The sequence below is a fragment of the Nycticebus coucang genome, chromosome 10, assembly GCF_027406575.1.
Source record: "Nycticebus coucang isolate mNycCou1 chromosome 10, mNycCou1.pri, whole genome shotgun sequence".
Classification (NCBI taxonomy): Eukaryota; Metazoa; Chordata; class Mammalia; order Primates; family Lorisidae; genus Nycticebus; species Nycticebus coucang.
The window spans coordinates 70,636,806-70,645,976 of NC_069789.1; the positions used below are offsets into that span (position 1 = coordinate 70,636,806).

The window sequence follows — 9,171 nt, forward strand, 5'->3', positions numbered from 1 at the left end:
AAAAAAAAAAAAAAAATAGATAGGCGAACTCCTCTTGTGTTAGATAAACTTAAGCCCAGTTTCTCCAAGGCCCAGAGTCAAGTTGGACTCTGCAGTTGGCAACAAACTCAAGACAGCTCAACTGGTGGCTATATCATATATCAGTTCTATTAATGTTTGATGTTATCTGCTCATTATGCTTCTTACTATGTATGTCAACTTACTATGGATTGATAATATTGCTTTATTTTAATTATTTAATTCTTAGAGTGTAGTTAAGGCACATTCTTCATGATTGAATTGGAAAATTATGTTTGGTGAAGAGTAAGGCATTTTAAAATAAGGTTATATGAAAGATTCTTTTTAAAATCTACCTCAAGTATCAAGGGAGAGTTTCTGCTCTCCTGGACTGAATGCTCATACTTGAAAAGTGTCTTTTATTCATGTTTTGCCCCTGAAAAATGTGAGTGAAGCTTTTGCAGTTATAAAAAATTCAGGCAGTAAAAGAAATGAGCAAACACCAAAAATGTTAATGTAGAAATGAGAAACAAAAATCAGAAGAGACAATCAGTATACTATTATTCAATCTTACTCTAAAATGTCTTTTGTTTCAAAATGAAAAGAATAAAAAGAACAAACCGTCCTCAGTGCAGAGATTGGGGCTTGACTAATAGAATCATAGTGAGGGATGATTTTGGTACCAACATTTTAGAGAATGTATTTAGTAAATGTCATTGCAGTAACTCAAATTCTCAACAATGCATATACTTCTCAGCTTTACAAACCAAGGTTAACTGTACTCAAATGCTTTTTGAGCAGTTCTAGGAAATTCTCTCTTGTGTAGTATGACTTACTTGAAAGATAAAAAGTTCTTTTTCTTTTTCCTTTTTCTTTTGGCCTCATAGGTTTTTAAGGACTTTGAATAGTAGGTTTCAAATATCACAATATTTTATAAACATTATTCAGTATGATTTAACACTAACATTGTCAGGGTGAATAATGTCAAGGGCTATACCAAAGAAAGATCTTCATTGCCTAACAAAACAAATGTGTGGTTTTGTTTTTTGTTTGTTTGGGTTTTATTCCTCACACACACCATCGCCCAGTGCAAATTACTGGAAGAGTTCTGCCACATGCAATCAGTCAAGGAACTTTGTTCCTCCACTTTGTAGCTCTTCCTTCTTCAATAACTCTCAAGGTCATCTTGAGTTGATAGTTTTTAAAGGACAGGGGACAAAGAATGCATAGAAGATTGCATGAGTAGTTTTTGACGTCAGGTCTAGAATTTGTATATACCATTTCTGCCAACATGTCATTGGACAGAATCCAGTGTTTTTGACCCCCTTAAAAAAATAAGACTGAGAAATATATTTAACTCTGTGTAAATAAAATAAAATGTAGATAGGCAGAGAATGATGAGCATAATTCCTTGTTCCAGACTACCTTTCTTCTTCAATTATTCATTTGTTCTCTGCCCAAATGTATTTCTTTCCCATATCAAAGTAGGAAAGACAGAGTTCCATCCAGTTCTCGTGTTCTGCTTAAAGGCCAAAAGTTCTGGATGCTATGCTTCCATCTATGTGAGGATGATCTGGCCATTCTGAATGTACAATGTGTTATTGTTACCAGACCCCACCTCTGTGTGCTCGTGCACGTGCGCGCACACGTGCACACACACACACACACACACAAACAATGGTGGAATGTTCCAAAAATGGGAAAATGGCAGAGAGAGATATTTATCCAGAATTATTATGAAATTTCTCTGAAAAGACAGTGTGAAGTCTCCTTCATTGGTACAGCAGAAATTCTGTGATTATGCCCTGATTCTGAACTCTGGGAGAAAGTACTTAATTTTCCTCTTAGTCTCTTATTTTTCTCTCTACAAGATTCTCTTCTTCCACAATTTCTTTGGGCCTTATTTGAACAGGTAGTAAGAAGATTTTCTTGGTTCAGATATGCTAAAAAAATGAAGCATCCTTCCAGCTTGAGTAAATGTGGGGGTTTAAAGATGTTTTAATATCTAGAATAAGCAAGCATCTTTTAAAATTATTTTAAAAGATGCAATGAAATTCACTCATTTCAAGGTAAAGATTGATGACTTTTATTATGTTTGACGTGTATTCCAACATTTTCTAGATATAGAATAGTCTCTTCACCCATCAAAATATCCATGTACTTTTTTGCATTTAAAATACTGCTACTCTAACCACAGTCCCTGATGGACTTTTGTCACTATAAATTGATATAACTTCTTCTGGAATTTACTATAAATGAAGTCATACATAATGTACCCTTCTGGGTCTGGCATCATTCTCACAGCATAATGTTTTTCAGATTAATCCACATAGTTACTTTTTGTTAGTAATTTTCTTCTTTCTATTGCTGAATAATATTCCCTTGTAAAGTTATGCCTAAATTAGTTTATGAAAATATGGGTTGCTTTCAATTTTTAATTACAATGAATACAACATTTTTTGATCAATTCCATATTCTATGGAATTCTATGGAATATGGAATTAACAAACCTAAAGTTTTCCCTACAAATTTATGATTTATTTATACCTTTTATATAGTGTGCCTTTCTCTTTCCTTCCCTCACATCCACTTGTCTCTCTCCTCCCCTAATACTCATTCCTGTCTCTTTCCTCTCCTCTCCCTCTTTCTTCCTATCGCTCAAATCTTTCTATTTTAAGGGATCTTAAGAGTTTAGATGAGAAAACCATACCTAAATTAAACTTTAAAAAGGATTTTTGTTCCATTAAAACTATTTCTACATTTCTGGGTTTTCATCGCTCAAAATCTTATATGGGCCCCTCAAAAGCTCTTTGGAATCTAGAAGCAGATGGTTTTTCCAACTCTGCTGGGTCCCCAGATTTATGGAATCTTCCAATTGCTTTACCTTTCTGCTTGCTAGTGGGCATTTTTTGTCTTACAAATATCTTGACAATTTAGGAAACAAAGAAGAGCATATATCAATGATATCAATGACTTTCTGTTTTCCTCCCTGTTTACTTAGATTCTCTGGAGGGATACAATATGCAGTCCCAAGTTATCTCAGTGTGTTAGGCCATTCAGTTTTGTTACATTAAGCAGTTAGTTAAGACATGAGCAGGGCAGATGGTGGATGCAGTTAAGCTATTTAACTGCAAATTGAACATAGGGAAAAGTTAGGGTTTGTTAATATACAGAATACGGAACTGTATTATTAACTGACCTGGCTTGGGTCAGGCTCACCTGGGCTATTATGGGAACTGGGCTAAGCAAGACCATTCAGGTGCATTGTTTTGGGTAGCTGGTTTTTTGGGGGAGCTGATTAATGTCCTGGAGACCTTTGGACATGGACATTTAGATACAAGCTATTATGGGATGAGAACAGAGTTGATCAAGACACTAGAAAATTTCCAAAAAACAACTGATACTTCTCAATGCTGTGTATAAAATCCAAGCTCTGCCCTCTCCATATTGCCTGTGGTCACTAAGACAGTCCCCAGTTTGATATCTAAGAGATTGAAATGAACACGTCCTTCCTTGTCTAAACTTTACTTGGTTTTGCTGTCTTCATTTATTTTGGCAACTACCTCAAGCCATAACCGTGCCACCCTAACAGTTTGCTACAACACAATACAGTCAGTCTTTGGTATGCTTGGGAGATTGGTGCTAGGACCTTTTCTTTTTTTTTTTTTTCCCAAAATGGTAAGATTTTATTTACAAAGCTTTTTTTGTTGTACAGAAAGTAAAAATGCTGTTACACTCTTGGCATAACTGGTAGCCAGGGACAGTTGACTCACCACTCACAGCTATCCACTCTACAGCAAGAGTCTCACACAAAAACCTAACAACGCTTACAATTTTGTTGGGGTGAAGTCCCCAAGTGTGGTGGTGGATTACCAAGAGCAACTAAACAGAGAAAGGCAGAATATCACAGGAACTATTCTTTGGCCCTTGGGTGTGTGGGTGTCCTGAGGTTTGTATCACAGCTACTTTTTTTTTTTACTGCTCCCAGATCCATGAGCAGTACCACCAATTGTGAACAGTTCTGAGTCTGCAGGTCATCTGGAGTCTTAATCTGCTTCTCCTTCATCATCTGTTTCTCTCTTCCTCTTTCCACCTTTACAGTTTTCGTCCTCCTCTTTCTCCTCATCCTCATCTTCTTCTTCTCCATCAAATTCTCCAAGTCCAAATTCTTCTTCCTCCCTCAAACTGTCTTCATCTTCTGCATCTTATACTTCATCTTCATCCTCTAATTCGTCCTCTTCACTGTCCTCCTCCCCCTCATCTCCTTCTTCTTCTCTCTGCACCGTCCACCTCCGCAATCGAGTTGGGCTTCCTGGTCCTCTCGCTCACAGCCATCCAGGGAGCTCAGCTGGGGCAGGAGCTTGGAGACACTTTCTCCCTAGTCATTCAGGTTAGTGGCCTCACAGTTACAGAGGTCTAGGCTTTTTCGAGATTCCAACTTTTTCAAAGGTGCCAAGATGCTGATATCTTTAGTTGATTTCCACTCAAGTTTAGATGTTTAAGATTGGGAAGTTTTCCTGCTAGTACATCCAGACATCCAAAGATTCTATTGCCACTGAGCTCAAGCGTTTTCAATTTAGGTAGTTCCGGGAGATTTGAAACCGAAATCGAGCCTACAATTAGGAAACTGAGGAACTCGAAGTTCACAAATTCAGCTGTTAAGCCCTCAATTTTTCCATTATTTGATCGTGTAAGACGAGTTCTCGACCATTTCCGCAGCAGGCCGGCAGGGCAGTCAGTGCGGCAGGTGGGAAGGCGAGCGGAGGCCGGAGCTAAGCTACTAGCAAGAGCTGAGAGAAACCATGGAGGGAAAACGCGGCTGGAGAGAAGAGCCGTTCTCACTACCGCCGCCACCGGCCACAGCTCCGCACTGCGCTTAAATCGGCCCCACGTGGTGCCCTTAGCCTGGACCTCGTGTGGATACAAAAATCCGTGGATGGGGCGGCGCCTGTGGCTCAGTGAGTAGGGCACCGGCCCCATATGCTGAGGGTGGCGGGTTCAAGCCCGGCCCCGGCCAAACTGCAACCAAAAAATAGCCGGGCGTTGTGGCAGGCGCCTGTAGTCCCAGCTGCTCGGGAGGCTGAGGCAAGAGAATCACGTAAGCCCAAGAGTAGAGGTTGCTGTGAGCCCTGTGATGCCACGGCACTCTACCCGAGGGCGGTACAGTGAGACTCTGTCTCTACAAAAAAAAAAAAAAAAAAAAAAATCCGTGGATGCTCACATCTCTGATATAAAAAGGTGCAGTATTTTTATGTAACCCAAGTACCGCCTCCTGTTCCTTTAGCACATCTTTTGATTATTAATACCTAATACAATGCAAATCTATGTAAATAGTTGTTATACTATATTGTTTAAAAAATGACAAAAACCTAAAGTCTATATGTGTAGGGTACTGACACGATTTAGGAGAGTATTTTCTATCTTTCAGGTAACTGGCTGAATCCTAAGATGGCACTCATAGATATGGCGGGCTGGCTGTTCCACAAACTGGGAGGTTTAGAAATGATAGGAATTTATTTTTCACAGTTATGGAGGCTGGGAGTACAAAACCAAGGCATCAGCAGATTCCATGACTGGTAAGGGTCCACAGCCTAGTTCACAGATGGCCCCTTCTCACTGTTTCCTAACCTGGGGGAAGGTAAGAGGTCCCTCTTGGGCCTCATTTATAAGGATACTGATTTCATCATGCCCTAATCATTTCCTAAAACCTCATCTCCTAATACCATCACTTTGGGGGTCAGGGTTTTAGCATGTGCATTTTGATGGGATATAAATGTTCAGACTGTAGTATCTAGGAAACAGTTTTAACAAATAATGTTCCACTTTAGCCACGAAGCCTGTATGTCCCCTTTGTTTGCTTCCTGGCTGCCTCAAGAAAAATAATAATACAACTATGTTAGATTTTGGTTTAAGTCTCGACCCAAATCCAAATACCACATTTTCTGAGTTTTAACATTCTCTGCAACAAACTACAAGTGATTTCTATTCAATTTTTAAAAAAAGAATAGTGTTTTTCTCCACTCTTAGCCATAATTGCGTATTTTATGTAGGAAGCTGTATACCTTTTAATTATTTGCTACATTTCAAAAGTTATCAAGCAAAATGTTAAAAACAGTGAGTCTTTAGAGACAGCATTTCTGTAAAGAGCTCTATTATGAGGACACAATTGTTTTTAGCTTTGACTTATTGTGAAGGATCAGTTAAGAACGAAATAATATGAGCTTATTATCAATCAGGCTTTTCCATTAAGGTGGTATTTAGAGCCAGTGCCATTAGAAAAATATCTTAACATAATCTAAAGTATCTAATGGCTTAACATATAAATGGAATATGATCCTATTTCTTTGAAGTTATTTCTTTTTTTTTTTTTTTCTTTTGATTTTGGCCAGGGCTAGGTTTGAACCTGCCACCTCTGGCATATGGGACCGGCGCCCTACTCCTTGAGCCACAGGCGCCGCCCTGAAGTTATTTCTTAATAATCTGATACCACTTGGGTTAGCAGAAATACACAAAGAACATGGTTTAGCTGTCTTTAACTATGCCTTGCCAGTATTCAGGTAAACAGTTGCAAACATTTTCAGTTTATCTATTTATCTATTTTTGGTTCAAAAGCCTCCTCCCAACACATTTATTTAGTTTGAGAAATTTTTAAAATTATTCAAATGCAGGTAGAAGCCAGAAACTCTCCATCCCAATGCCAGTGTATCATGAGGCCAGACAGGTAACCCAAACTCCGCTGAAAGCTGCAGTATTGAAACTAGAAATATAAAGTGACAGTGGCAATACACAGACTCCTCCTGGAGATATTCAGCTTCCAGAGACATCAAATTTTCAGAGGTTGAAATATAACAGTGGGACACTGTGCCTAATGGGGATGTCAGCAGTGTTACAAAAAGACCAGCGTTGATATATACAAGATTCCAATAGAGTAGGCTGGATCTTCAACCCTACCAGCATTTCAAATAACACTTAAAGCATTTATTCCTACTAGGAAAAATTTTCTGTAATTTGCAATCATATGCTGACTAATTGTAACTCTAGACATTATGTGCATTTTTTGGTGTATGCCTTTAACACTTTATATTTATCAACAATTGTTCAGTTACATAGAAATATATTTTAGAAGCAATTTTTATCTTCTGCTATAGTATGGGTTTTTGGTTTGATATGATGCATGTAAATTATTCAGGGATTAATATCCAGAAAATACAAGGAACTCAAATAACGCAATAGTAAATAAATAAAATCAAACAATCCAATTAAAAATACGGCGGGGGTCGTATTTTCTTCTGTGTGAAGGGGTCCACTACAACTTGGACTTTACCTAACCAACGTGATGTAACCTAATCATATGCACCCTTATACTAATATGAAAAACAAACAAGAAACAAACACAAACCATACTTGATCTCGTCCCCCAAAATAAATAAAATAGAAATGGGCAAATAGACATTGTTCTGAGGAAGATATACAAATTGCCAACAAGTATATGAAAAAATGCTCAGGATAACTGATCTTTAGGAAAATCCAAATCAAAATCACAATAAGATATCACTTTGCCTGAGTTAGAATGGCTATTATCAAAAAGATGAAAAATAATAAATGCTCTTGATGATGTGCAAAAAGGGGAACTCTTTGCATTGTCAGTGAGAATGTATATTAGTACAGGCATGATGGAAAATAAAATGGAGATTTCTTGAAAAGCTAAAATTAGAACTACCCGATTATTCAGCAATCCCACTATTGGATCTAAGCCTTACTATCCAAAGGAAAGGAAATCACTATGTCAAAGAGATATCTCCATCCCCGTATTTAACATTATTAATACCAGCCATGATATGAGATCTACCTAAGTGTTTATCAACAGATGAATAGATTAAAAAATGTGGTACACATACAATGTTGAGTATAAGCTCCAATATGTTATGGGTTCCTTTCCAATAGCCTGGTGGTGTGGGAGACTCAGAAAATCAGAAAATAGAAAATAATAGACAGGCAAGAGACAAAGAAATAGTGGTTTTATTTATTTATTTATTTACTTTTCAGACAGAGTCTCACTATATTGCCCTTGGTAGAGTGCTGTGACATCACAGCTCACAGCAACCTCAAACTCTTGGGCTTAAGTGGTTCTCTTACTTCAGCCTCCTGAATAGCTGGGACCGCAGGCACCCGCAACAACGCCTGGCTTTTATTTTATTTTTTTTAATTGTTGGCAGTGTTGTTTAGCAGGCCCAGGCTGGGTTCTAACCCACCAGCCCCAGTCCATGTGGCCAGCAACCTAACCAGTAAGCTTTGGGCACCAAGCCAAAAAAATAGTTTTTAAAGCAGCAGGCATTTGGGAGATGGCTTACCCATCTTCAGGAGGCTTCCAGTATGCCTCCCTGAATACCAGGCTAGCTCTGTATTTATTTCATACACCATTGTTTCAATCATCAATCTCATGAAGGCAAGGCAAACAATCCTGTCATGGTTCTTCCTGCACTTGCATTTTTCTAACTAAACTATTTCTTTAACTAACTATGTTAATTGTATGGATTTACTTGTTTCTTTTATTGTTTTAAGGTATTTATAATCTTTATACAGAGTCTGGATGGTCAAACAGTCCAGGAGTAGGACATGAGAGAAATACCCTAATTAGAGCAAGCTCACAAATCCCAGAAGTGATTTTTTTTAATACCCCAAAAGCCTCATGTCCAGAAAGACAGACTCCTCTGGCCAAACCAAAGTGACAGAAGAAAAGAGACATTTCATCTACTTACCTGGTCTGGAGCAATTCTTGCTGTGTTCAACAAAGTTTAATCATTCTACATCCCAACACCCTAAAATCACTCTCCTGGAGTGAGCAGCCCCTGCCCTGGCAGAAAACCTGTGAGGCATGCAGCCAGCATTTTAAAAGGGGCAGTTCTCACACAGTGCTTTGCACTGAAATTAAGATTCTTCTTGAATCACTTACTCTTTTTTCTGTTTTCCTTTGCCTGTCCTCTGTAATTATATTCCTAATTTAATTTCTAATCTACTTACAACTAATAATTGAATACTAGTTTCGAGCTTATAAAATCATTCTTACTAGTAATGTAAGTACATCAAGAGATGACTCTTCCCTTAAGTCTTCCCACACGCACCCTGGAGTACACAACAGAACGTTATTTAGCCATAGAAAGAATAAAATTCTCT

At 38.1% G+C, this 9,171-nt stretch overlaps 1 pseudogene; it reads right to left on the minus strand.

The window, feature by feature from the left end:
• Positions 1-4,043: 4,043 nt before the first annotated feature.
• LOC128596434 (acidic leucine-rich nuclear phosphoprotein 32 family member B-like) lies at positions 4,044-8,418 on the minus strand (annotated as a pseudogene).
• Between the last annotated feature and the right edge of the window lie 753 nt (positions 8,419-9,171).